This window comes from Panthera onca, chromosome A1, assembly GCF_046562875.1.
Source record: "Panthera onca isolate mPanOnc1 chromosome A1, mPanOnc1 haplotype 2, whole genome shotgun sequence".
NCBI lineage: Eukaryota > Metazoa > Chordata > Mammalia > Carnivora > Felidae > Panthera > Panthera onca.
Genome location: NC_138339.1, coordinates 234,278,184 through 234,304,625, shown reverse-complemented (window position 1 = coordinate 234,304,625; position 26,442 = coordinate 234,278,184). Strand labels below are relative to the sequence as shown.

The following is a 26,442-nucleotide window of genomic DNA, read 5'->3' as shown; positions in this document are numbered from 1 at the left end:
TATAGATCTAATTTAATTTGCTTTGAGTTAATTATTTTGTTTGGTTATTTAGTTTCTTCTGTTTTATTATTGGAAATAACATTGAAAGGAGGACATCTTTATATATAGATCCTTGACCACATTTGTATTTATTCCTTTCACGTATCGTAAAGAATTATTAGTTGAGATCATTTAGGTCTGAACATGTACTGACAACAGAAGTGTAATAGTTTACACCTCCATTGACATTTTACAAGGGCCCCTTTCTTCTAGAATTTGGTCTCCAATACTGTTTTCTTCTCGTTTTATACTCCTTCCCTTTGGCAAGCCCATCTCTTGCTGCTTTGACAGCCAGTGCTGGTGATTTGTGGCCTCTTAACCTCAGGCTGTTACTCTGTATGTGCTAGATCCTGGAGATCCCTCTGTACCTCAAGTTCACATTCCCCAACGGCATAATGATTATCTTTCCATCAGAATCTGCTCCCTGCTGCTCTGTTCCCTTTTGAGGTAAATGAAAGTAACATCTTTTCAGGCGCCCAAGATAGAAATGTGGGCATGATTCTCAATTCTTCTCTTTCCTCTTTATCCTTAACTAGTTGGTACAAGCCCCTTTATTTCCATGCTTTTTCCTCCTCCTCTGGTTTAAGCTTATTACCACCTCTTCCTTGGACTATTAGATTATTGCTCTGACTTCCTCTATCACTTTGCTCTAATGGATCATCCTTACTGCCAAAGCTGTCTTCCTAAAAGGCCCATCTTCTATTGCTGTCCTAATTAAATTCCTTCAAACTCTCCTAGTTCCTTACAGAGTGAAGTTTGAGCAGAGACTTCAGCAGAGACTGTGCTCCGCTTGCCCTCCGCACAATCCGCCCTTCATCATTTCTTGTAATGAGGGATTTTCCTCCCCCTTATTCTCCAGGTGCGTTGCACCCTTGGCGTTCCACGTATGTGTCTTAACTCTTTTGTCCCTCAGTGGCTGGACTCTGTCTAGAATACTGTCCCTCACTTATTCACTTAACATTCATTTGTAAATTCAGCTCCAAGAAGACTTTCTTACTGACTCTTTTCTAGTGATAGCTTCCTTTTCTGTACAGCTGCGGGTGGTGTTTCAGCACTTCTGTGACTGAATATTCAATGTCATTTATAGGTTTGTATGCTAGGCTGTGTGATTGAGTCTTATTTGTCCTTGATTCCATGGCCCTTACCGTAAGAGACTATTGTAGAAAAAATATTTAACAAGTATTAGTTGAATTAATGAATATGTCAATGGAAACATCCTTGAAATTGATACCTTTTTAGTGTTCTTCCTTTCTGCTTCTGTCTGGGAAGTATTTCCATTTAGTCTGAAGAACTTTAGCATCTTTTGTAGTATGGATCTGTTCAGCTTTGGTTTATTGGAAAATGTCTTTGTTTTGCTTTCTTTTTATTTTTAAATAATTATAGTCTCACAGGAGATTTCAAAAAATCACAGTCCCATGTGCCCTTTGCCCAGTTTTCCCAAATGGGGACATCTGGTATACCTGTTACTGTTTTAGCAAAACCAAAAAATTGATCTTAGTATCTTTCTATTAACTATTAAGATTAAGATCGATTAAGATTAAGATTAAGATCTTAGTCACTGTTCAGTGTATTTTCAGTTACACTGTGTGCGTGTGTGTGTAGTTCTGTACAATTGTATTACGTGTAGATTTGTGTAAGCACTGCCACAGTCAAGATACGGTACTGTTTTCATCACCGTATAAGGTCTCCCTTGTGCTTTTTAAAAATAATCTCATCCACTCTACCCCCTACACCCTGTTCTCCATGTCTGTAGTTGTGTTATTTTGAGAATGTTACCTACATTGAATTGTACTGAACTCAGTAAAAAATGGGCAGAGGACCTGAATAGACACTTTTCCAAAGAAGATAGGCAGATGGTCAGCAGACACATGAAAAAATGCTCAACATCAGTAATCATTAGGGAACTGCAAATCAGAACCACAGTGAGATATCACCTCATACCTGTCAGAATGCTGCTTTCAGAAAGACAAGACATAACTAGTGTTAGTGGGGATGTGGGGAAAAGGGAACCCTCATGCACTGTTGTTGGGAGTGCAAACTGGTGCAGCCACTGTGGAAAACCGTATGGAAGCTCCTCAAAGAATTTAAAAATGGAACTACCATATGATGCGGCAATTTCGGTTCTGGGTATTTATCCAAAGAAAAAGAAAACACTAATTCAAAAAGGTATATACACCCCTGGGTTCACTGCAGCATCATGCACGATGGGAACAGCCTGTGTGTGTGTGTGTGTGTGTGTGTGTGTGTGTGTGTGTGTGTGTGTGTAGGGATTATCACTCAGCCCTACAAAGAATGTGATCTTGCTGTTTGCAACAACATGGATGGACCTACAAGGTATTATGCTAAGTGAAATAAGACAGAGAAAGACCCAGGACCTTGTGATTTCACTTGAATATTAAATCTAAAAAACAAAACAGACAAAAGAAAACAAATAGACTCATAAATATAAAGAACAAACTGGTGGTTGCCAGAAGGGAAGGGTGGGGGGAATTAAGAGATACAGACTTCCAGTTATAAAATAAGTAAGGCACAGAGATGAAAAAAGTACAGCGAAAAGAATATAGCCAATGATACTGTAATAACTCTGTATGCGACAGGGGTAGCTAGACTTACCCTGGTGATAATTTCATAATGTATATAAATATCGGATCACTCTGGTGAACACCTAAAACTAATATAACGCTGTATGTCAGCTATACCTCGATAATAAGAAAGTTTCACCAAACCCAAGATAATAAACTAATTAAAACTATGTGGGTATGGCACTGTTTCTTTAGAAGAGCTGATAAACCTGTCTTCACCGGAAATCATGTTCCGCAGCTGTGATCAAAGAGTGGGAATAAGGTGAAGCAAATCATCATGTTCAGGGTGTCTGAGTAATATCGTTTTGCAAGATGAGCTCCATTTTAATTTACAGAAACACTCTTAGGTAAAGTCAAGTGAATTAAAAATTTTTAAAAGCGAATTAAAAATAAACCGCATGAGTGAACGGATTCCCAGTTCAAGAAGTCCTCACAACTGAAAGCGAACTCATTTTTTTCATTGACTATATAATCTGTAAGTATTTGGGGAAGTTAAAATAGTGTTAATATTTTTTGTTTTATTGCTAAATATCTGTAACAGTACTTAGGTCCACCTAATAAAAAGATGAGTCAGATATATAGAATGTGCTACTGCGAGCGTGTTTTTAAGGGATTCATTATACAGTGTATCTCGTGTCTTACATCCTAGTAAAATATTATAATGAAAACAATCCAGAATGCCCTTACAAATCATTCAGATCGTTGTCTGTATCAATATTTCTTCCTTTTTATTGCTGAGTAGTAAAGCATTGTATGGATTCACCAGAGTTTGTTCAACCATCCACCCGAATAACATTTGACTGGTTTCTAGTATTATGAATAAAGCTGCTGTGTTCACATACAGGTTTCTGTATGGAAATAGGTTTAAACTTCTGTGGAATAAATACCCAGGAGTGTTTGTTGGCCCAGGGTCCAATGGCAAGTGCGTATTTAGTTTGGTAAGAACTTGCCAAACTGTTTTCCAGAGTAGCTGTACTATTTTTATTTTACATCCCACCAGCGGTGTATGGGTGATCTAATTTCTCTGGCTCCTCATCAGAATTTGGTATTATTACTGTTTTTTTTAAAGAGCTTTTTTTTTTTTTTTTTTTTTTTTTTATTTTTGGGACAGAGAGAGACAAAGCATGAACGGGGGAGGGGCAGAGAGAGAGGGAGACACAGAATCGGAAACAGGCTCCAGGCTCCGAGCCATCAGCCCAGAGCCTGACGCGGGGCTCGAACTCACGGACCGCGAGATCGTGACCTGGCTGAAGTCGGACGCTTAACCGACTGTGCCACCCAGGCGCCCCTATTACTGTTTTTTATTTTAACTGCTCCTGTAGGTGTGTAGTGATATCTCACTGTGGTTTTAGGTGGCATTTCCCAAACGGCTAATGATGTTGACCAGTGATGTTGGCCATTAATGTTAATGATTGATTGCCATCTGTCTCTCCTCTTTGATGAAATGTTTCCTTCTGTCTGTTGCTCATTTTATACTTGTGTGCTTTTTCTTTTAACTGTTGAGTTTTGTGATTCTTTATATATTCTAGATAGGAGGCTTTTGTGGCACGTTCGGTTTCCAGATATTTTCTCCGTGTGTAACTTGCTTTCATCCTCTTAACAGAGTCTTTGCAGCTCAAGACTGCAAAGTTTGATGCTTTTGTTTTTGAAAGTATTTCTGCTGGATGAAAAATTGTGTGTTGGGGATGCCTGGGTAGCTCAGTTGGTTAAGCATCTGACTCTTGATTTTGGCTCAGGTCATGATCACGGTTCGTGGGAGTGAGACCCGCATCGGGCTCCACACTGACAGCATGGAGCCTGCTTGGGATTCTCTCTCTTTCTGCCCCTCCCTTGCATGCACGCACACACACACACACACACACATGCACGCACGCACTCTCAAAATAAATTTAAAAAATTCTGTGTGACAGTTTATTTTTTCTCCTTCCTCAGCATTCTAAACACGTCACTCCATTGCATTCTGATTTTCACTATTTTTGATAAAATGTCCCTTTCTTACATGTTATTCTTATTGTGGTTCCCTTTTTCCTATTGGTGGCTTTGGCTGTTTTCTCCTTATCTTTGGTTTTCAGCAGTTTGGCTATCATGTGCCTATGCGTGGTTTTCTTTGTATTTATCCTCCTTGGAATTGAGTGAGCTTCTTGGATCTGTGGGTTGATGTCCTCTATCACAGTCTGGAAAGTTCTTAGACATTGTTTCTTCAGGTATTTCTTCTGTCCCCTTCTGTTTTTCTCACCTTCTGGGACCCCAGTTACACTTGTAGTCGAGCCATTTGATATTGTGACACAGATCTTGGGAAACTTTGTTGTGCTTTTTAAATTATTTTTTTCTCTTGACATTTGTAGAACTGTCTGCTGTTTCCAGTTTGCTGTTAAGCGCATTGAAGTATTTATTTCAGAAGTTGTAGTTCTCTTTTCTCCCTTTTCTGTTCAGCTGTTTAGTTTCTGTTTTATTCTGCTGAGATCCTTCCCTGTTCATGTTTACTGCTCATCTTTCCTACAAGATTTTTTAGTACACTGAACATAGTTGGGTCTGCTGGTTGCAGTCCAGGGTCATATATGGGCTTACCTCCGTTGCCTGCTTTTTCTCTTTTTTATGAATCATATTCTTCCTCTCCTGTTCGATGATTTTCTTGTGTGGTGGTCACTGTGTGTAATGAACAGTGAAGCCTGTAGGATACCACACGAAAAGGGCTTGTCCCTCTTTTGGTCATGCTGCTGACACGAGGGACTGAGCTGGGCCTAGACTTTGCTGTAGCAAGAGTTAGGTCCACTTCATCATTAGCTGCAGATATTTTGGGAGTGGGATTGAGACATTGTTTTTGGGAGAGCTTCAGAATGATCCCAGGAAGACCTTGGAGATTTCTGTGCTTTAGAGCTAGGCTGCCAACTTTTTTTTTTATTAAATTTTTTTTTTTTAATGTTTATTCATTTTTTGATAGAGACAGAGCGTGAGTGGGGAAGGGGCAGAGAGAGAGGGAGGCACAGAATCTGAAGCAGGCTCCAGGCTCCGAACTGACAGCACAGAGCCCGACGCGGGGCTCGAACTCACAGGCCGTGAGATCATGACCTGAGCTGAAGTTGGACACTCAACCGACTGAGCCACCCAGGTGCCCCATAGGCTGCCAACTTTCTGAACAATGACGGACTCTCGGTTTTATAGCTTGGCTGCTAGTTTTGGGGACACTAATGAGTCCTCTTTGCCCTCCGGTCTGTAGCTTTCTTCTCTGGAGATCTTTCTTTGCCCTACTGTTTCTTAGAAGAAGTTTTCTCAGCTCTCCTTTCTTCCTCCTGGTGTTAGAGGGTGCCTGGATATGGAGCCTCTCGGCTCTTGTGTTCTGTCTGTACGTGTGCCATCTACATTATTTGGTAAAGGTCCCAGTGGAAGAGTTGGCAGGTGAGTGCAGACTTGCCCTGTGTCTGGGGCTCCTTGAGATTCTAACCCAACATTTCTGCTCATGTGTGGACATCAAAGGTTTATTAACAGTTCAGCTGGTATTTTCTTACCCCTGTTTACAGCAGGTTCTCCTTCCTGGCACTCTGCTGGGGATGAAAACAGTTGTGGGTCCTGTCTCTCCTAGGAAGGCCTTGTCAATATCTGGTAATTACTTCATTTAGCTTTCTTTCTGTTCTGAGCTTTTTTTTTTTTTTTATTTTTTTTTATGGGTTTCTTTCTTTTCTTTTGAAACTTTTGGTTTTGTAGCTTTCTTCAGTTTATACTCATTATTATGGAAATTTGCTTTATTAACGTTTCTTATGAATGTGTTTAACATTTTACTGATGAAGCGCTGATACTGTGTCTTAATTTCTGATCCTGAGGCAATCTGTTCCCTTAAGCAGTGGTCTTAAAAACCATTTGATTATGTACTTCATAATAAGAAAATGAGCACAGAGTCCCAATATATGCACACCTTTTTTAAGTTTATTTATTTAGAGAGAGAGAGAGAGATAGAGACAGTCAGCCTGAGTGGGGGTGGGGGGAGGTCAGAGAGAAAGAGAAGGAGAGGAAGAGAGAGAATCCCAAGGAGGCTCCACACTGTCAGTACACAGGCACACGTGGGGCTCGAACTCAAGAACTGTGAGACCATGACCTGAACCAAAATCAGGAGTCAGACACTTAACTGACTGAGCCCCCTGGGCGCCCCTGCATATCTTACAAATTATAGATATATACTAGGTTATTAAACTGTATTTTTCCCACGTTTTAAGACCTTAAACATTATAAGATTCATAAAATTTAAAAATTTTTATATTTACCTGAAATTGTCGATAGTGGATATAAATTTATTTCAATTCATTGCTTTGATGACTGAAAAAATTTTAAGTTGATTTCTATAGATGTGTTCAGATTATGATTGTATTTGACTCATCTAGCTGACAAGAGGAAGTTACCTAGACAAAGTGTCAACTTTGCCATTTTCTTGTTAGCTGTGAGAAATAAGCTCACTGCTCCAGTCAAAGGGACACAGAGACTCGGAGCACAGTGAAGCGAGGCTTTGATCAATGTTCTTGCAAGAACAGGTGTCTGATGGACAGGCATGCTCCGGGCAGTTACAGCAGACAATTTATCTCCTAGTATGCAAGTCCCTCCCCTGGGTCCTCATTGGCTGAGCACTACAGAGGCAAGTCCCTCCCCTGGTGCCTCATTGGCTGAGCACTACAGGGTTACAGCCTTCCCCGGAAGTCGCCTGTGCCCGTGTAAGGCAAAAAGTAGTCTGATTAGAACAAATGTACCTTCCTTGAGGTGACACACAGACTCTCAGTCCCTCCTCCCTTTGTTCTTTGGCACGTGCTCATTGCAGAGCCCGTGAATGCAGAGGGGAAGAAGAACCAGGAATCGAAGGGTCTAAGGGTTTGGGACTCCATTGTGTGTGTGTGTGTGTGTGTGTGTGTGTGTGTGTGTGTGTTGGGGGGGTTGTACATATTTCCAGTAGGTTGTGAACCTACTGTTAACTAGACAGCAGAGCTTTTATTTGGTATTTCTGAAAATAGATTATCTCTCTTCCTACATCAGCTTATTCTTGTGTTAATCAATATTTAATCCTTTTGTTGTTGTTCCAGGAGCCTCTTTTTTTACCCTCCTCTTTCATTTTTGTGAGAATTAGTTTCATTGAAACTGGTTAAAATGACTTGTAATTCCACTTTGCCTGGGCCCCTGTAGACTGAAACCCTGCAGAACATCTCACCTGCCAGTAGCTCTTGGGGCAGGGCTCTCCTTTCCTTATCCCGTAATTGTATACTGTTGGGAGGAAGACGTTCCTCTGCCCTTCAGGATCCTTCTACCTGGACTTAGAATCAAATTGACATGAGACAGATTAACAGGAGAAAATCAAATTTAATAGTGTACATAAAAGGGGAATCCACACAGACATGAAATTTTGAAGACAATGAGGCAACGTGAAGCTTCTATGAGCTATGGAGGGGGTAGGGCCTGAGGATACAAAGGAGAGGAGATCATTAGGGGGAAGGTGAGAGGAGCTAAGTTTGGAAAAACAAGTTGCCCTATGATACAGATCAGTTTTTTTTTTAGGTAAAGGGGAATCTCCCTTAATAGCTCTCTTCCTGAAGCAGGCTCTCCTTTCCAGTGCAATTAAGCAGTTGAGGACCAGGGAGAGAGCTTTTCTTGCATCTGCTGGGTTTTGATTACTTTTAACTCAAAATAATGTTTATGCCCAAGTGACCCATCCTGGGGCAGCCTCCCCCTGACCACCTCCTATAATACCTTGATACATGACCGCTGACCTGTCGTCCACAGGAAGACACGGTGTCTTACATATGTTAACTATGAGTAAGGCTTATTAATTCCTCTTCTGTCTCCCTATTCATTTTGTGTTTCCATTTCTCCCTGCCCATCGGGGCCCTGCACTTTGTAAATCATTGCCCTAGAAAACTAGAGCCAGTTCTGTATTTGGGGAGCCGCTCTTCCTTTCACATTCTTAGAGCGTTCACTGCCTCTGTTCAGCCAACTTTCCTGTTGATCCTGTTAGAGTAGCTATTCCCCAACCTCCCCCCTGCCCCTGCCCCTGGCAGGCACATCTAGAGCACAGCAGGATCCTTCTGGAAGTCCTAGGGCAAGCCATCTCTGTGTAATGTCATAGAACGGAAGTGAACAGTCATCCCACGGGATTCAATTCATTTAGGCCAAGTAGGCAAAATATTTCCAAAGGCATCATCTGCTGTAAGTGGGCTGGGAGTTCACCTTGCCTTTGCCACTAAGAAGCTGGTGGTAATATTCAGTTATTCCTACTCTCTGAAGAGTACTCATTTGTTAATTGGGGTTTATACCACCTGCCTTCTCTTTGGGCGCTAATGATTAAGTGATGTGCTAAACGCAGAAGTCCATAGTAGATTTTCCAGGGCTCGAACAGCTTTCGGAGGATTGCTGTAGAGAGACTGTGAAGTTTACCTTTCAGAGCGGAGTGCACGGTAAGGTGAGTGGAATGGAAATTCGATAGCTTTCCATTTCCTGACTTTGCAGTGAGACTCTTATTTAGTTTCACATGAAAGGGGGTGGATAGTGGTTAACAGCATCGTCTCTGGAAGCAGAGACTTTTCAGGTGGTAATCTGCACTCCATTATGTGTTGTGTGACCCTTGGGCCATTCCCTTCTCTGTTCCCTAGTTTCCTCATCTGTAAAATGGGGTTCATGCTAGCACTTAACCTCATAGGGTTAGCATGAGGATCAAGTGAAAGACACAAGCTTGTAGAGCAGTTGAGCGGCGTGCCTGGCTTATTAGCATTGCAGGCCCAGGAAATGTTAGCTAGCCTGCTTCTCCTTTTTTCCTTTCTAAATGTCCTTGTGTGATACAGTCCTGGCTCACATTTCAGCCCAGCAGAGAATTCAGAACACAAACCCTGACCCAAAAAGATGTTTTCAGTAAGAAACCTCACAGTGTTTATGGGAGCGGGGGTTTTGTTTTGTTGGGTGGTTGGTCTTGGAGGCCAGATGTTTTCAGCTCCTTTCTGCATGAATTTAATCTCCTTGCGTTCAAGTCGTCAGCAAAAGAGGAGCAGGGGCACCCTCTCTGAATCACTTACTGCCTCGAACAAGATGCAGGGTCACCATTGCCACCGCTCTGGCGAATCTCGTCAGTTTCCCTTGCAGATTTCTTCACACCTTCCCGCTTCTGTCTGTCTTTCCTTGACTGTTGCAGGAATGTGGTAAATAGCGGATTGCTTCTGTCTGACTTTCCTTGACTGTTGCAGGAATGTGGTAAATAGCGGATTGCTTTCTTGCGGGCAGGGTAGAGACTGTCTGGTTGCAAATTCTTGAGGTTGTGGTAAGGGAGGGCCGTGATGTATTGAAATCATATGATCTCGTTAGTTTAATAATATTGTCTTTTTAGTATCTCTGTTTTTTTCTTTTCAGTATTTTTAGGTACAACAGCTCATTTACTTGCCTTCAGAAGGATTTTAATATTGCTGGCCTCTTTGTTAATAGATTTAAGAGCCATTTGTTTTAAGCATCGAAACTGATGAAAATAGTATTTAATGTCTTCGCACTTGTGACACATGAAAATTGATACCATTATACGTCTTTGGTACCTGGATTATATAGTATTTATTTTAGTAAATTTCCATGGCGTTTCCTTTATTTCTGCAGTTGTGAAGGGAGAAAGTAAAACTGGATATGAAACTGGCTGAAGTGCATTGTGGTCTCATGTCTGCGGCCTGCCCCTGAATAGGTTGTTGTCACTTTCATTCTCTCTGTCCACTTTATACATGGAGTCAGTCACGTAACCGTGACCCCTGTGCCAAAAGGCTCTATGGACTTGAGGTCTGCCTTTGGGAGAAGTGGGCTTTTCTCGACTTGGAGAGAAGAGTGATGTCAGCTCTTTGGGATTATGGTGGGTGGTGGAGAGAACAGAACAGAATCTGGATCTTGGCATCTTCATAGCCTTCGGGGTTGACAGATTCCGCTGGCATTTCATGCAGAATTCAAACCTAACAGAAAACTACACAAGTGAAAGAGCTTTTGTTAAGTAAAAAAAACCCCCGAGGATTTCAAACATCAGAATACCTACTGCTGGGAATATCCACATTTCCATGCCTTTTCTCTCCGTGTGTAGATTGGCCATCATCTTCACTTGCAGAAATCAAGCAAGGGCTGGATGGGACACAGCCAGTACGTTGGCCACTTGCCACGGGCATCCGCTTTGTCATTTCTAGACAGGTGGGTTAACTACAGTAACTTGAGAATGAGAAAGCGGCACGTCCTCTGCCTTCACAAAAGCCACGGTCTCTGCATTTCCCCTGTGCCATAGCGGCCTAAGTAACCCTGCCCGATTGTGGCGGGGATGCTTCCGCCTCCCTGTTGGAGGACAAGGCCCCGCCAAGTGCGCGACAAGTGCGTTTAGCTTCCTGTAGGAGGTGGTTAGCAGCCACCGCTTATGAAGCATCTCTGCTTCCTTGCTGTATTCTTTGACAGAATGGCTCATCCTCCCCTCGTGCTTCCGGGGGGAGGGGGGGGGGAGGGCACTGTTGGCCTTCTTACACATGGGGAGACTGAGGCCCGGAGAGTCACAACTTCCCCAGAGTCCACAGCTTCAGGTGGTGGATCCAGGCATGGAGTGCCAGTCTCCGATGGCCACATCTCTGTTCTTTCCCCTTTGTTGTGCAGCCGCTGGTCCTCAGCGCGTGTTTTCTCCAAGATCACATTGGATGCCACTAATTACATGGTTACTACTTAATTACTAGGAGACAGTTTAATGCTAGAAATATTTTCAGTGGCAATGAGTTACTTTCTAGGTGACTGAAATTTTATATTCATTTCTGGGTGGTGATAATTCCCCCCCCCCCCCCCCCAACCCGCCTTGTGTTTGCCTTCTGTCATAAGCTGTGGTATTCTTGTAGTCTGGTCTGCTGGTGAGCCATTCAGCCATTCCCCAGTTACTTTAGATACAGTGTCCATTAGGGTGACCAGAGGCTCAAGGGAATTGAGCATAAACGTGCCATAAAATGTTACTTCTGTGTTTGTCCGTCTTCTGTGGACGCACAGGGTCCCCGGTGGGTAGAAGTTTATGGACCCATTTGTTATATTGGCTGGTACTATAATTTATCCTGGCGTGGGGTGGGGGGGTGGGAACGGGGGAAATGACTGAAGGTACTTGTTGAATGGCACGTGAAATCTTTCTGTCGGGTTTAGTGTTACATAGCTAGCTTGGAAATATATTTGGATTTGGGGATATGTAAAGATTGTCATGGGAATGAAGAAAAAAAAAAAAAGCCTCTGCAATGCAGCACTTACATCTGCTGTTTCCATCTGATAATGCACAGATTTCCCAAGTACTTTGGTGCGGTTAGGTAAGAATTCTCTTTGTCCAAACGGAAGAGTCAGCATAGTTAATGAAGCCGAATGGTAATCCTGATTTGCTTATGATCTGTTTGGTTTCCAACAGGATGTTGATTGCTGACAGGGCTGCCCTAATGTTTAGGATGAGTTTGAAGAGGAAGGATATAAGGTCAAGGGGAGTTAAGAGTCACTGCCGCGGGTACCCGTGTTACTTTCGTCTTTCTCTCGAAATAGCCGTGGACATGCCGAATCCAGGTGCAAACTAAAGATAAAAAATAAGGCAATATCCCTCTCCTGACCGCTCATACATAGGAGGCTCAGCAGGTCCCTGTGTAGGGGCCTGCACGGTATCTGTGGCAGTGGGTTTGCTGTGGTTGATAGGATGGGTTCGAAAGTCAGGGTCAGGAGAACCCAGGCGGGGCTGGAACTTAGGAATCCTGGCGTGAACAGAAAGCAGGTGAATATGGGAATCAAGGCAGGTCACATCAAGGAGATAAAAAACCCAGACAGGCAGCCGGTGAATGAGGACCTCAGGAGCTTATGAAACTGAGCAGTCAGTCGGAAACCAGGGCAGTTTATAGTTACAGGAGAGCAGAAGAGACTCAAACCTGTTCAAGAGGAGAGCAGCTTTAATCACTGTCAAGAAAGCCTCTTTTTTTATTTATTTATGATGGCCTGGGAACGGCTTCCGGGATTTTCTAATCTAGTTGCAAGTGATGCCGTAGTTGGGAAGTAGGAGAAGAGAGACTTTGTCTACTTGATGATTCTTTGATAGGTGGTGCGATAAAAAATAGTTCAGTGTCTGCCCTTCATGTACATGATTCTAGACACTAAGAAATATAAGATTCTCGAGGGGATCCTAATGGAGTTGAGAAGACAACAGGTGGATCCCAAGGTCAACCACAATGGGAAGTAGATGTGTTGGGGAATACCCGGGTAGTACTCTCCTTGAACTTTGTTGGAGTTGGAGGGAAGGGGTGACCTGGCAAGGCTGGGGCGGGGGAGGGTCCAGGAAGCCTGGTGAAGGTAACAGAGTGTGTCCTTGCAGGAGCTGAGTTTGGAATACAAAGTGGGATTAAAGGTGAGGAGGATGGGGGTGAGCGGCCCTCCCACCTTCATGTGCTGTGTCAGTTTTTGAACTGGTTCCCTAATTTGTAAAATGGAAGTAATTCCTACCTTTCCCGTTTGCGTGAGGGTTATTGTGGAGATTATGTATATGACGTGATTCATGTGAAAGCACTTTGTAAATGGCACCATGGGTTCAAATGTAGGTTGTTATTAATAATTGCCATTTGTGGGGTGCCTGGGTGGCTCAGTCGGTTAAGCGTCCCAACTCTTGATTTCGGCTCAGGTCACGATCTCACGGTTCGTGAAATTGAGCCCCGTGTGTTGCTGACAGCACGGGGGCCAGCTGGGGATTCTCTCTCTCTTCTCTCTCTGCCTCTTCCCTGCTCGCACGTGCTCTGTCTCTCTCAAAATAAGTAAATAAACATTTAAAAAAAATAATTGCCATTTGTAGTAGGAGAGCCTGTTGGAACACGGCTGGGCTTTGTTTCAATTCATTTATCACATGTAAATGACATTGCATTCTTCAATCAAAGGTGTTTCATGAAGGTCATGATTAAATGTAAAGGGACAGGAGCTGTTTTTAAGCAAGGTTAGTTTATGTCTGAGATTTCATGTTAAGCTTATAAATGCATAATTAATATTGAAAATTAATGTTTAATGTGCATCTGAAGTGTTTTACGTTTTTGGTTAATAAAAAGAGGAGATATATTTCAAGAGTAAGTTACTGAGCTGTGAAAAAATAGAAGTCCATTTAGTAGCAAAATTACATGATGCTTCTCATTCTACATTCTGAAACAGACTATTTTTAGCATCTCTTTGAATCAGTGATGAATTCCAATTACAGGATTCAGTAATTAAAGCAGAGAAAAATATATAACATCGTTTAGGCAAGAAAATCTTTCACTTGAGTTGGATCTGTTTCAAGTTTTAAGCCATTATGTTCAGGGGCCTCCCCGGAATCATTGATTTGTCATCTTTGTGGGGTCACAAGCAACAGGAAAAGTGCCAGAACATCAGCCAAGGACAAAGTGTCCCACTTTTAAGAAAAGGAGTTTAAAAAATTCTGCGATTCTGGGATGTCTCAGCGGGTGCGTGTGTTGTGTCTCTGTTGTCCGCAGAATTCCGGAAGAAAACTTCAGGGGCCCCTCGGCCTCACCCTGTTTTCCCTCCCTCCTATGGTCAGCCCACTCCCCGACCAGGACCTCTGTCCCTCTGTCCCCTGCATCTGTCCTGCCTGCTCCTTTCTTCCTTCCAATCTCTGGCTGCTTCTGAGTGTCTCGAAAGAAAACGGCATGATGGTACCACTCCACATTTGTATTTAATGGTTGTAGATTGTCCCATAATGTTGCCAAACAGCTTTTAAAAAGCTTGTTCCTAGTCAGCAATCTTTCCTCAAGCCGGAAGCCTTATTTTATCTCTAGCCAGTTATTATTTATCTTTTTATGCCCCTTGCACAAAAGCTCATTAACCATTTGGCTGAATTGAAACACGTGTTCTGTTGACCCCAATTCTCCTCTTTGCTTGGGTAAAGCCCAGCACTGAAGGTGGTGACCCACGGGGACAATACAGGGTCACTAGACACAAGCAAGTCCAACTTTCCCGGTCAAAGTAGGTCAGGAAGAGGCATCGCGATTTTTTTTTTTTAACCTAGGCATTCAAGAAAATTCACTTATTTGGCAAATGATTTTTGAGTGTGGGCCGTGTGCCAAGCACTGAGCTAGGTCCTAAGAATTTTAAAATGAAAATGAAAAAATGTTCATAGTGAAGAGTTCAGTTAGGGGTCAAAAGTGTTGGGGCTCACAGGTGGCTGTCTGGGGCCAGACCTCTCTGCCATGAGCATTAAAAACATGACAAACTGAAAATAAAAAAAACTTAACATTTGCATTAGGCAGAAATGTCATACAACTCGATAATCCGTTTTTCCCCTTTGAAATCGGATGCTGTTTATTGTGAATTTCTGAACATTTCAACCTCGAAATTCTTTTTTTTTTTTTTTAAACTCCTGTTTTTTAATGTTTGTTTATTTTTGAGAGAGTGAGAGACCAGGGGAGGAGCAGAAGGAGAGGGAGACACAGAATCCGAAGCAGGCTCCAGGCCCCGAGCTGCCAGAACAGAGCCTGACACGGGGCTCGAACTCAGGAGCTGTGAGATCATGACCTGAGCCCAAGTTGGACACTTAACAGACTGAGCGACCCAGGCGCCCCTCATATTTTTCTTAATCCTGTTTGCACATCTCCTTAAATAATTATTTTATAAAATGTCTATAGTTGGTAAGTTTCATAAGGCTTTTATGTCTTAACATCATTTTTTAAAATTTTTTTAACGTTTATTTATTTTTGAAGGAGAAAGAGACAAGAGCACAAGTGAGGGAGGGGCAGAGAGAGAGGAAGACACAGAATCCGAATTAGGGTCCAGGCTCCAAGCTGTCGGCACCGAGCCCTACGCGGGGCTCAAGCGGGGCTCGAGCTCACAAAACGGTGAGATCATGACCTGAGGTGCATTCTGTTGTGATAATTGTAGTTCAGGAAGTTTAAGCCCAAATAACCTGCCCGGAGTCTTGGAGTGTGTGAGTGGGGAAGTCAGTTGGAGTCAATTCCGGCTTGAGAGCCCCCCCTGCACCCTGGCATCCTGCATGGCGCCTCTGGTTGGTGGGGGTGGAGAAGGGAGAAGGGAGAAGGGGACGCTACCGGGAAGCCGAACGATGCTTTGCAGGGGGCCCTGAGTCGGCCCAGTAGGAGAGCCAGTAACCGTGGAGAGGCAGGTGTGAAGAAAGGCAGGGGTGGACGGGTCGGGGCCCCATCGCAACTTGAGAGACGTGGAGGAGGCCACCCTGCCAAAGGGCTGCCTGGGAATCGAGCTCCGGAGGGGTGGGCCAGTCCTGAGCAGGAGTGTGCCCGGCGTGGCGGCGGCATCCGGAAGAGAAAACCGGTGGAGCAGATTGGCAGGCTGGCCGCCTTAAGGGGAGGGGTGTGCTGCCTCCCTCGGGCGGCATCTGGTGTGTGGTGTTCTGGGCACTGCACCTCCCGAAGCACCGGCCAGAGGGCCCCTGGGAGAGGCTGGAGGGACTGGAGCAGTTAACTGTCCCCTCCGATGCTTGGAAGCTGGCAGAGCTGCGGGTGTGGTAGCCTCTGCCTGGGCTCGGCGGGCGGAGCAGAGCATTGGTTCGCGGTTAGGAAGATGCAAGCTTCAACCGAATAGAAAGAAGGCCTCGGGGGCGCCTGGCTGGCTCAGTCTGTTGAGCGTCCGGCTTCGGCTCAGGTCACGATCTCGCGGCTCGTGAGTTCAAGCCCCGCGTGGGGCCCTGTGCTCACAGCTCGGAGCCCGGAGCCTCCTTCGGATTCTGCGTCTCCCTCTCTCTCTGTCCTGCCCCCTCCCCCCCCCACTTGTGCTGTGTCTCTGTCTCTCAAAAATAAATAAATGTTAAAAAAAAAAAGAAAGAAAGCAAGCCTCATGTCAAGTAGTGTTTCTTAACGCGTGGGGTTACGAAGTCATGGCTTCCCTCTCCCTGAGCAGCGTTCTAGTAGATGCGTTCACATGGGGGGGGGGGGGCGGTGCTCTGGACCCCTTCTGACGCTTGCCTGGGAGTTTCCCATAGCTTCCCTGGAGACGGGCAGGCAGATGCATACTTTTTATTTTGTGAGGAAGCTCTGGATCTGCTGCTCAGGATCCTGACTTCCTCATGATGTCCTGACGCTCCAGCGATGATACGGCATTTATCTTTATATTCCCTTTGCATAGTCTGTGCATCTCAGAAGACAGTAATCAGTCTCGTGGTGTCACTTTGAGCCCCAGGCGGATTTGAAGGCTTTTCTTGTCTATCGCAGCTGGCACTAGCCTTCTCTTCGCTCATAGCGTGTCACCCGTATCTCTCTTGCCACTTGGCATTTTGAACTCGCGGTGTGGTGTCTAGCCGTGTACGGCCTCACCTTCATCTGACTCATGGCTGTGTTTCTCATGCACAGCAGGAAGAGAGTAAATGTTTGGATGGATCGATGAGTGGTTGATGTGACCCCGATCTTTATCGGGGCTATTCGGTTCCTTGACCATCGTTGGCCCAGAGGTGTGGGCCCACTGTGGATCGCTGCAGAAGTCATGCTATGTCAGGAATTGATCACTCCTCGTGGTTTCCTGGGTAGTTACGCTGTTCGTTAAGTGAAGGGGAAGAAGATGCTGTCTCACGACCCTCGTATTTAGGTCCGGGGTAAGTCCTTTCTAAGTGAACAGATTACTCAAAAACGGGCGAAGTTTTCATCTGCGCTCATCGTTAACGTGGTTTTGTTAATTAACGAATGAAAGTGAACCTAGCAGAGAGTGCGATACACGTAGGTGTTCGGTGGATGGCAGTCGGCTACAGTTATTTTTGTTTTACTCATAGCAATATCTCTTGTGCGGCTTGTTTCACATTTTTTGTGTTTATTTGCTCTTCCCCCCCCCCCCCCCCCCCCCCCGATCAAGCTTTCCGGAGGCCGAGACCTTGTCTTGTTACTTAACGTTTTCGCTCTCCCTTCTGCAAAAGAGCCCACTAATACTTTGAATTGAATTGTGGGGCCAGCCAAGCGTGTCCCTGTTGGCTCTGATTTCAGAGACGTAGGACTGTTGTGGCGCTGGGACTTGGGGCACAGGTATCCAGCCCGAGGGGCCAACGAGGGGACGCACAAGACTTCTGTGTTAACCGTGTTGTTACACATACGATTCTAGCTAAAAACACTCATAATAGACATTCTGATGAGATCTGTTTCTCTGAAGCTAACAGAGGCTACCGGTTCTCAGGTGCCCAACGGTCTTGTAAATAGAACTTTGTATGTGAGTGGTTATGAACATGGATGACGTGATCTCATGGAGAGGGAGGAACGTCGAACTGGAGTCTGCTTAATAAGGTAGCACGGGAAAATGCAGCAGGGAAACAGCTATCTGGAACACGCATGGGTATTGTATACCTGCCAGCTTCTCATTTCTGGAAAACTGGAATTCGGAAGCTTAAGAGGGATGGCAAGGACCAAAATAGTAAACAAATCCTAGTACAATCAGATTAGGATAATATTGGCGGATTAACGTTAGTCATTTGGACACAACCTGTTCTCAGGTTTCTGAACAGTATCTGTTTTCGTGTCACAGAGTTATTTATCTCATATTGACTTGGATGTTGTGGATAGCTACGATAAAAGGGCATGTTCCTAGGGACAGCTTTATTATCATTGACCTTTTAAAATGCTCCGTGGGACAAAATGAGGTGTTTCGTGAGATAAATTCAATCCTTTCCCCCAGCAGAGTATAGAGGAATGTAAACTGAATGTCAGCTGAACTGCGTAGGAGGTGAGCGGACTGTAATATATTTGTAATGACCTGAACTCATCATAAAGCTGTTTGGTCCCCTCCTCCTCCCCGCTTCTTTCTGTTTTTAGAAAAGGACACATTTTACGAGACAGTTATTTATCCTGGCTTGATTATCCTGGGTCTGGGATTATTCCCCAAGTTATGACTTGCTGTAATTTCATGATACCATTTTTCTTTCTTCTTTTTCTCTTTTTGTTTTGTTTTTTTTTATACTGAAGAGCATAAGGAATTTTAATTTAGCAGTATTTCAAGAATTAGACTGAGGTTTGGAGACAGCATGAGTGCATTTTGATATCACCATACTGAAAGCAGTATTTGAAACCTGAAGGAGCAAGGGTGGGTACCTCTTTGATGGGATTTTAGAGGGAGGAGTCCTTCAAGGTCACCCTGTTCCTCTTTTCCTTTGCTGGTTCGTTCACCTATTCAACAAATATCTGAGTGTCTGTGTGTCTTTCTCTTGGTATTCCTTTCCCCAGATACTGATGGTAACCCCTCAACTCAGTATCTCAAGCCTGAAGTGTTAAGAGCTGCACTGTTGAAGCCGTTAGCTGCTAGCCACGTGTTGCTGTTTAAGTTTGGTTAAAATGAAATAAAATGACAAATTCAGATTCTCAGCCACACTCACCACATTTCAGGTGCCCCATCAAGTGCTCTATGTGTGGCTGGAGGCTGCCATATTGGATGGTGTTCATCTACAGGACGTTTCCGTCATTGCGGGGGGTTAAGCTGGACCGTGCTGTCTTAGCAGCCCTTGACTCTGCCTTCCGAGAGACATCCCAGCATCCCTTCTGCTTCGTCGCCTGATACCTACGTTTGTCAAGTTCATTCCCTTTAAAAAATTCTCCCATCTTATTACTTCAGGTCCGCATCATCTGTCATCTGGATTAAGGCACCTGTGTTACCAGGGCTGCGGTGTCTTCCTGCCGCTCCCTGCCTTGCGCTTTCTTAATACCGTGTGTATATCTTGATCGCATGGAATGCCAATTCCTTTCTTGTGCAGTTTTCTTCTGGTGGACCAAGAGGTTCTTGGGGTTGCGGGATTGGGCTTTGATCTTCCCGGGGTGGGGACACACAGTGCCTGACACGTTACTACAACAGATGACTGTTCATTGAGCAGCTAGAGGGCTGAATGGATTGGTGAAGGAGGCTGTTGCATTCTGAAGGCTAGGCCCAGTTCGGCTGCATGGAAGATAGAAAAGGGCGATCATACTGGGGGGCCATCATGGGCGCAGGCCCATTGGGCGGAAATTAAAGCACAACTGTGCTCCTAGACTGTCGCCACGGAGAGGCAAGCATTTTCAGTACCACTTAGAGCTTAACCATGGGACATAAATAGAATTTGAATTCTGGTGTTGCATATAAATGTGTTTCCCTGCGCTTGCTAATACGACACCTCTAAGTAGAGGTGCTGGCTTTCACGCTTAATAACCTTAAACGGTAGCTTCCGAGGAGTTAAAGATAGGCTCTCCTGTAAAATTAAGCAACACACTCACAAAGCCCAGTTGATTCTTCGAGACTTTTAGGGTTCCCGACTTAGGTTGGACATGGTAGCTGCAGAAGAAGAAAGAAAACTGCATGTGTGCGTGTTCAAAAGGAGGCTGTCCCCTACCGCAGTTCAAAAGAGTGACTGCAGCCAGACAGAACTGCCCTGAGCCCGCTGCTTCCAAGCTGGGTCATCCTGGGCACGTCGCCTTCTGGTCCTCGGTTTCCTCATTTTTTGATGGAGATGGATGTTACCTGCCTTGTGAGGATAAGTTAAAATACCGTGTGACACGTGAGCGCTGTGCTGAATCCTGAGTAAACCATTCACCAAGTGATAGCTAATAGCAGATTAATAGTTACGTAGCATTTCACGCAAATGGGAAAATTCACAGTTGTGTTTCCCAAAGGAAGAATTCACACGTGATTGCGCTCATGCAGGAAACATGCATAGGGGACACTTTCCTTCCCACTTAGCTAGGTAGAACCATCTCTAAAGTGAAGCGCGTGGTTACTTTGAGAATCACGCAAGTAAGATGATCTGGCAGAGGTAAAGTTTGGCCTGGATACTCAGAAACCCAGGGGTGATTCTCCGCGTTTGGAAATAAGGTGATCGCCAGTGGAAACTGCTTGGGAAAAACTCACTTTTCTCTTTCGTTCTGCATAATCAAGAGCATGCCGTACAGCTGCTCCTAAGGAAGGAGAAGAAAATCATGTGCTGCTTTTAATTTTAAGTAAGCAAACCAGTGGGACGTGTCTAAATGAGAGTATCATTGAACGATCTCTCTATTTTCCCCGCTTTCAAAGCAGTGGTGACAGTCTCAACTGGGAGGACTCCGCTGGCCGACAGATCATTCTTGCACATCCAGAGAATCCTCTTTAGTGGATTTCAAGTTGCTTTCCTCCCACTCAGACATTGCACACTGCTCCTTCCCTGTGCCTACATGACCTTTGCCTGGCCTCACTCCTCCTGAGGACTCTTTGTCCTCGGAGAAGCTGTTTGATGATAAGCTCCACTCCCTTCTGGACTCGCTCTTGCTTTCATGTGACTATCTTATTGTGGCATAATTATCGGTATGTATTGGCCTCTGTGAGTTCTTTGACGAGCATTTCTGTATCTGCAGGGTTTTTAATTTTTTTTTTTCAACATTTGTTTGCTTATTTTTGAGGGACAGAGAGAGACAGAGCAGCATGAGCAGGGGAGGGGCAGAGAGGGAGACCCAGAATCCGAAGCAGGCTCCAGGCTCCGAGCTGTTGGCACAGAGCCCGACACGGGGCTCGAACTCACAAACTGCAAGATCATGACCCGAGCCGAAGTCGGAAGCTCAACCCGACTGAGCCACCCAGGCACCCCTGTATCTGCAGTGTTTAAAGGGACACTTACTCATACAAAATGCTTCGTAAAGTTTTGCTGAATGAATCAATAATGATATTCACTAACTTTTTCTTCTGTGTGTTGTTCCTAAGTAAACCATAACTCTTGTTTGGGTGGGAAACTATACCATACATACTTACTGCTACCTCCTGACTCTAGCACATTGATAATAAACAATTTTAGACTGTTCTGTAGTCTTACGGCTCTGAATATCCATTATCCTGGAAACACTTTCTAGACTCGATTGAGCAAGTATTAAATTTGTGTTGTTACTATTTTATTCCCATACATTCTAGTAAAGTATTATAGGTGACCACCAGGATTTCTATTGAATTTAAATATTTTTGTGTGAAAAATTAATACAGGTGCTTTTATATGAGAGAGTTCTTGTGTGAATCATCCGTGTTCAGTTCATTGTAGGCATTAACAAAACCTTAAATGTATGTGTGCAGAGCCTATGAACGGAGCGTTTCAGTTGAATAGACTTGTAATATACTTGGCTTTTTGTTTTTCTGCCCTGTAGCTATTCACTGTGATTTCTTGAAGTTAATTTCAGAGTTTATTCCAGGATAGGGAGTTGGAATTATTCAGGAACTCACATACCTTATTAGCTCCTTGCTTAAACTCATTAAAAAAAAAAAAACACAAAAAAAAACAAAACCTAGTTCTGGGAGTAGCACTCCCTTGATGAAATTGTTGACATGTGAAATTGAAATTTAAAACTTTCTCGAAGACTTGAATGCATTTTACTTACTGTTATTTAATTTTTTTTTTTTTTTTTTTTTAGTTTTAATTCTGATTGCTGTACCATTGATATCTGAGCCAAAGTGGTGATGCGACTACCTGAGGGACATTTCTGCAACCCGTAAGTCAACACTTACATGGTAAGAATGTGTGCCTCTTACACTTAAAGCCATTTAATTTCTGTAACATTATAGTTTAGAATTTTAATTTAAAATAGAATAGTATAAAAGCCGTTTAATTTCTGTAACATTATAGTTTAGAATTTTAATTTAAAATAGAATAGTATAAAAGCCATTTAATTTCTGTAACATTATAGTTTAGAATTTTAATTTAAAATAGAATAGTATAAAATAGTCTAAGATTTTAACATATTAAGTATTAATGTATATTAACATAAAAATTAACAGCAGATAATATTTTGGCGCTTTAGATCCTAATCAACAGTTGGATTTGAAAGAGAAAAATATAACTTGGTCTATCAATTTCATGTTAATTTTTGTGTGAAAAACACACTGCTATATAGTTTATGACTAAACTGGGGTCTCACTTTCCTCCCTACATGTTTTGTCCGTTTACTTGTTATTTCCTGGGGTTTAACCAGTTCTTTATTATCTGAATCTTGTTAATAATGAATGGGTAGGAGATGTCAAGATAATCAAACCGAAACCTAGTTGGCATTTACCACAACTTACTTTGAACTAAAGTGGTGTTGATTCTAACGGTGGCTAAAATGAGGTTTTGAATTATTTAGGGATTTAAATGATCTGTATTCCTCTATCTTCAAGGGATAATTCAAGAGGAATGAGACACGGCCAACCAGGAAGGAGAGTTATTCCTTTGAGCTGCATTTTCCTTGTACTGAGTGTCTGTAATTTGTTTTATAGAGTTGTAAAAAGCAAATGAGATGATCTATGTGAAACTGTCCTTTTCTTCCTTTTTTTTTGGAAGGGTAGGGGGAGAATAACAAAAAGTCTTGATTTTGACATGGGATTTAGAGAGAACACACTGCTCTTCTATCCTCTAAGTTTTTTTAATGTTTATTTTTGAGAGAGAGAGAGAGAGACAGAGTGCGAGTGGGGGAGGGGCAGAGAGAGAGAGAGAGAGAGAGAGAGAGACACACACACACACACACACACACACAGAATCTGAAGCAGGCTCCAGGCTCTGAGCTGTCAGCACAGAGCCCGACACAGGGCTTGAACTCATGAACTGCAAGATCATGACCTGAGCCAAAGTAGGATGCTTAAAAAACGTAGGATGCTTTTTTTTTTTTTTTTTTTTTTTTTTAATGTTGCTCTTCATATCCTTTAGAGGAAAGGGTACTGGAAGACCCGATCTCCAGTTTGGTCTCAGTTTGACTGTGGGCATGTCGTTTCATTAATTTACAATCAGAAAATTGAATTTGATTTCCATACTTTCACCTCACAGGTGACTTCTCACGAGTATGTCTGTGTTTTTTGACTGCAATGAAACTAAGCTGGAAATCAGTATCAGCTTATCTGTGAAATCTCCAAGTATTTTGAAATTAAATACCACATTCTAAAAATCCCATGGGTCAAAGAGGAAGTCGCAAAGGAAATTAGAAAATATTTTGAACTGAAGCACCTGGGTGACTCAGTCGGTTAAGTGTCCGACTTCAGCTCAGGTCATGATCTCATCTCATGGTTGGTGAGTCTGAGCCCTGCATTGGGCCCTGTGCTGACAGTACAGAGCCCGCTTTGGATCTCCTGTCCCCCCGCTCTCTCTGCTCCTTCTTCACTGGTTCTCTCTCTGTATCTCAAAATAAAAATAAACTTAAAGAAAATATTTTGAATTGAGTGAAAATGAAAATACAACACATCTAAATTTATGGGATGCACCTAAAACAGTACTTCTAGGGGAAATTCACAGTGCTAAAGGCTTCTGTTGGGAAACAGAAGTTTTAAAACAAAAATCTAAGCCTTCACCTTACGAAATTAGAAGGCAAAGAGCAAATTAAATGCAGAACAAGCAGAGAAGATACGAAAGATAAGAGCAGAATTCATTGAAACAGAAAACAGAAAAACTAATCAGTGAAACCAAAAGCTGTTTTATTTTTTTTTTTTTTAATGAGATCAATAAAATTGATAAACTTGTAGTTTTTCTTTCAGGAAAAAAGAGAGAGAAGGCAGAAATTTCTGATATCAGAAGAGAGAGACCATCAATGTAGATTCTACAAAAGGAAGTTAAAGAGAATATTATGAGCCAGTTAATATATTTGATTATTTAGATAAATGGACATACTTCCTCAGAGACACAAGGTACTTAACCTTACTCAAGAAGCAGCAGATAATCTGCATAGCTCTTTATTCAAGAAATGGAATTTGTAGTTAAAAACCCTCCCCCAGAAACAAAGCTGTACGCCCAAATGGTCTACGGTGAATTCTACCAACCTATTAAGAAAGAAATAATACCAATTATATACAAAATCTTTAGAAAATAGAAGGAATGGAACACTGATTTATTTTATGAGGCCGTTATTACTCGGATATAAAAAACAAAGACATTTCTCAACAAAATATTAGCAAATTGATTAAAGTTTATATAAAAAAGATGATACATCATGCCAAAGTACCATTTATTCCAGAAATGCAGGATTGGTTCTTCATTTGAAAATCCGTCATATAATTCACAGTATCAAGAAATTAAGCAGAATTTTTAAAACCTGTATAACCATCTTAATAGATACAGAAAGAGCATTTGATACTATTTATCATTTATTCACGATAAAAACTCAGAACAGTAGAAATAGAAGGGAGCTTTTTCAAGTTGATAAAGGTGTCTGTGAAAGACCTACAGCTAAGAATTATAATTATTGATGAAAGACTTCATGTTTTTGCCTGATTTTAGCTCACTCACCGTTCTTACTCAGAATTGTCCTAGTCAGTGCAGTAAAGCAAAATCAAAAACAAAAACACACATATATATATCCATATACATATACACATATATATACACACACACATATGTGTATATGTAATATGTATTATATATAATATATGTAATACGTATATAATATAGATGAAAAATAGATAAAATATATATGTATAAATATATATATGAAAAAAATACATCTATATGAAAAATTAAGGTCCTATGGCAAGGGACCTGAGAAATGAGCTTCTAGCCTTCTAGCCTCTGATACAGGGAAGGGGACAGAGGAGGTGGGAATAAATGTTAATACCAGTAGACCGTATTTATTACATTTTGGTTTCTGTGATCACGATGTAAAAATCATAAGAACAAGGCCACATTTATATGACTTGTGGTTTTAAGTTACTGTTTTCTCTGGAGTCAAAAGTCAGCATAATCTGTTGAGGGAGCTGTGGTTCAGCATTTTCTTCTTTCTGTTAATCTAGCCAGAAAGCTTTGTGTAGTACTTGAAAGTTATGCCTTGGTTTCACCTTCATTACATAACTTACTCTTTGGTTTAACGAAAAAGACTGACACAGTACTAAGATGTTCTCTTAAATTCTAAGAGGGCATATAGAATTACTTGTTGAATCCGTTACAACTATCATATATCTTTGGATGAGTTAAAATTATTTTGTATGCTTGTTGTACATATCTTAGAATTTGTTGACATGTTTTGCATAATAACGTAAGCCACATATTACGCCTGTTGATTTCTGTTAAGTAATTTCCATATACATACTTTTATGATGGGTGGCAGTTAAGAATTGAGGGAACCCTGAGTCCTTGTCCCATCTGCCTGGGACCGTTGTATGGCAAGACATTGTGTCTGTGGATGGTGTTACTGGAATCATTTCTAAGTCTCTTGCAATCAAATAGTTTCTCAGCCTTAGTGGAATGCTTATAAATGTAAACAAATATTTAATAACTGCGTGCATTTCCATTTTAATTACAGTTGACCCTTGAACGGTGCAACAGTTAGGGGCGCTGACTTCTGCACAAATCCACATACAACTTTTGATTCCGCCCCCCCCCCCCCCCCCCCCCGCAGAAAAAAACTTAACTACTGGTAGTCTTGACTAGAAGCCTTCCCAATGATATAAATAGGTGATTAACATATATTTTGTATATTATATGTATTATATACCGTATTCTTACAATAAAGTAAGTTAGAGAAAAAATGTTATTAAGAAAATCATAAGGAAGAGAAAATACATTTACAGTAGTGCACTATATTAATTGAAAAAAATCCACTTATAGGTGGACTATGCCGTTCAAACCCATGCTGTCCAAAGGTCAGCTGTACCTGTTATCGGCCATATCAGTTGGCATGGCAGAGTGGCATAGTAGAGGGAGTGTAAGTTTAGGAGTTAACAGAAAAATTTGGGGTTCAGATGCTAAAAACATACAGGCTCTACGCTTTTGAGCAAAATCCACTTCAATCCTTGATCCCCATTTCCCTCCTCTGTAGAAGGAGGATAATCTTGACGAGCTGCTTGAAAATATTAAAAATAATACCCAGAGCTTCTAGCAGACAGTGGGTGCTCAAATGGTGATGCTAACAGAGGATCTTACTTGCAGAAATGTTATAAGACTTCG

At 42.5% G+C, this 26,442-nt stretch overlaps 1 protein-coding gene across 8 annotated transcripts in view; it reads left to right on the top strand.

Annotated features, from left to right (window-relative positions):
- Positions 1–26,442, top strand: part of WASF3 (WASP family member 3) — a 134,035-nt gene that overhangs the window by 38,867 nt on the left and 68,726 nt on the right. For 3 of the 8 annotated variants that reach the window (XM_060637491.3, XM_060637482.3, XM_078445084.2), the window contains exon 2: positions 21,956–22,052. The exons of 1 other annotated variant lie outside the window; for it this stretch is intronic. The gene's annotated coding sequence lies outside the window, so the exon portion shown is untranslated. Of the gene's footprint in view, positions 1–17,160; positions 17,182–18,128; positions 18,294–18,629; positions 18,651–21,955; positions 22,053–26,442 lie in introns of those variants that run through there. 4 more of the 8 variants (XM_060637486.3, XM_060637485.3, XM_060637484.3 and 1 more) reach the window with 4 other exon arrangements.